We start from the raw sequence: 3,296 nt of genomic DNA on the forward strand, positions 1-3,296 counted from the left end.
GCGGGATTAGAAGGACAACAATCAAATGCGTGCCCTCCTCCACAATAAACACAAGAAACATTTGCTACTTGGCCCATAGGATTTGATTGCAAGTTACCCCCGTGTTCATGGTCTTCAATAGGTTGGTCATAGATGAAACTTGAGTGGTCAAAGCTGTCAAATCATCTACTTCATGAATACCCACTACTTTCCTTCCTGATGGAGCTCTAACATTAGACCATTGGTAATTATTGTTGTAAATTCGCTCCAAAATCTCATATGCTTCATTGTAAGACATAGAGAGAATAACTCCATTTGTCGAAGCATCTAACACCATGCGTGTGGAAGTGTTTAGACCATTATAGAAAGTTTCCATTTGAATACAATGAGGGATGCCATGATGTAGATACTTCCTCAATAACTCTTTGAACCTCTCCCAAGCGTCACATACCGACTCATCCTCCAACTGTTTAAAAGAAATAATCTCATTCCGGAACTTAGCATTTCTAATTCGAGAAAAGTACTTCTTCAAAAATTTCTCAGCTAGTTCATGCCACGTAGTCACTGAGTTGGAAGGAAGTGTATTGAGCCAAGCTCTAGCTCTGTCCCTCAGAGAAAAAGGAAACAACTTCAATCTCAAGGCTTCTTTAGTAACGCCTTGCAACTTGAATGAATCACTCACCTCCAAAAACGAATGAAGATGGAGATGAGGATCTTCTGTAGGCAGCCCACTAAATTGACCCACTGTCTGCAACATTTGGAACATAACAGGCTTCAATTGAAACTAAGCAGCTTGAATTTCAGGCCTAACAATACCAGGATTCAGCTCATTAAATATTGGGGCAGCGTACTCCCTTATGGCCCTTTCTCTACCATCGGCCATAACAATTGCATTAGCGGCATTCAAAGCATTGGCTGCTTCATTAACAACTCCCTCAGCCACATTAAGCATGGGTTGAGCTCTAATTTCCTAAACCCCTTCACCTTCTGGAGCCACAGCAAGGTGAATTTGAGCCCGTTGTTCCCTTAGTCTTCTTTGAAATGTACGTTCAATCTCAGGGTCAATAGAGGCTAGCTCAAAGACTTGATGCTCATTCATGCAACAGAATTAATCTTGCAAAGCATAAGATCAAGCAAACAAGATTAGTGTAAACTAAGAAAAAAAAATTGCAAAGTAATTAATAGTACGCAAAATATTAATTTCAATCCCAGGCAACGGCACCAAAAACTTGTTGTAATAATATTCAATCAAATATGTGCAAGTGTACACAGTCACAAAAAAAGTAATAGTGTGATAAGTATACAAGATCGTCTCCACAGGGATTACAAATTAAAACTAAATGCGTCAATTAATTACAAAACAATTACACAAAAGAACCAATTTAAATTGTTTTGATTTTTTTTAAGCTAACACTACTTGGAATCAATTAAAAATGCTCAAAAATAAACTGCAATGCTAATATAAAAGTGAGATAAAATCGATTGGTTAAAATATGCTTGAATTATTAAATCCCTCTATGTCAATTGGACTGTACGTTTTGCTGCAACAAAATCTCAGCAAACTACTCAGAGTTAACAAGAATTCAAAACACGTTCATGAAACTTTTCCAAGACCCATGATATTAATTCTTCCACCTAATTTAACATATTCCTATTCCAATCAAGTTAAAGAACCTAGAATTAAGCATCAATTCATCATTGTTACACAAGACAAATAACTCATTCCTATGTTATTCACAAACATAATCTAACAAGATTATTCACTTGTGTCATTCAAATCTATCCATTATATTCAAACTTCCCAGCACAAATATAACTCAATATCTTGTAATTGGTGATCAAGAATAACAAGAATTCATCATTAAGCACAATTGAATGAACATTGGGTAAATTACTAAAATAAAGTGCTAGAAATTTAGAATTAAGACAAAGAGTTCATCAACAATTCAAGCCACAAAAGATTAGTTCATGGCTAATTTAAAGAGCATAAATCCACTTTCAATTCTGCCCATGAGTATCAAAATTCACAAATAAAAAAAAATACAAATCTAGAGAGAGAGAGAGTAAGAACAAAATTTCTTCAATGGAGATGTAAGATTCCTCTTCTTTTCTCTTCTTGGACTTCTTGTACTTCTCCTTCCTCCTTTCTCTATGTCCTTCCATCTCACTCCAAACTCTCCAAAAAAATTGGCTCCAAAAAATTTAGTAATGGAAGCTTTCTTTTTCTCCTCTTTTGCTAGGGTACAAAACCCTCTTTTCACTCTTGCCTAAAATGCCCTCCAAGCACTCCACGTGAGCCCCTCATTTTTTCTCTAGAATCTTCCTTCTAAAATACAGCTAACATTCTGATTTGCTGCCACCTCACCACCCTTTGACGTATCAATTAATGAAATTTCCACTTGTCTTTCCCTTATATGCTGACTTTTCCTCTTTGATTTCTGCTGAAAATGCTCCAGCAAAACTTTTCTTGCTCCAGCAAACCTAATATTTCAGCACAAAATAAACAAATGGGAGCCTTTTCATTTTTTCTTTTTTATTATTTTCTTTGGACAATTTCATACCTAAATTCCTTAATTACTACATTCAACTCTAAAACATCATAAAGGACACAATAACACATAAAGGAAAATAATTAACTAAAAATAACAAAATACACAAACATCACTCAACCTAACTCTAAAATTATAAGCTCAAAATTATGAAAATTAACTCTTTATTAAAGAGTTATCAGGAACTAGTGTTGAACCTTGTTTTGCCGCTTAGGATGACTAATCTGTATTTCATTTATCTTTTATCAGTCTGTAACAGATTCTTGGGATCCCATGTATAAACTTAATATTTTTAATGAAAAATAATCACTTTGTTGGCCAAACTTTTTAATACTTGACCTTGACTTAGTCTTTAATTACACATTTAAGTTCAAATGACTCGCTTAGCAAGTTAAGCACTATTTTAAACACACAGTGTAACGGTCTTGGTTAACCAGGGAGTTACATGACATCACCAAAATCTCATAATGCCCATACACGGTGAGAGAAGTTGTCTTCAGTATATCCTCCTCTTTGATCCTTAGCTTGTGATAACCAGATCAAAAATCTCTCTGGGAGAATATCGTCTTACCCTATAATAGATCAAACAGGTCATAAAACCTTGGAAGAGGATACTTGTTCCTGATAGTTAACTTGTTCAGTACTATATAATCGATACACATTCTCAGAGAACCATCTTTCTTTTTCACGAAGAGAACTGGTGCGCCCCACGTGAAAAACTGGGCCTAATAAAACCTAAGTCTAGTAATTCCGATAACTTAACCTTTA

General features: G+C 35.1%; 1 non-coding gene across 1 annotated transcript; it reads left to right on the forward strand.

The window, feature by feature from the left end:
- The first annotated feature begins 371 nt into the window (after positions 1–371).
- Positions 372–478, forward strand: LOC133833549 (small nucleolar RNA R71). The gene has a single exon (XR_009892924.1). It is a non-coding gene; the product is annotated as a small nucleolar RNA R71 (small nucleolar RNA).
- The last annotated feature ends 2,818 nt before the right edge of the window (positions 479–3,296 follow it).

The sequence above is a fragment of the Humulus lupulus genome, chromosome 4, assembly GCF_963169125.1.
Source record: "Humulus lupulus chromosome 4, drHumLupu1.1, whole genome shotgun sequence".
NCBI lineage: Eukaryota > Viridiplantae > Streptophyta > Magnoliopsida > Rosales > Cannabaceae > Humulus > Humulus lupulus.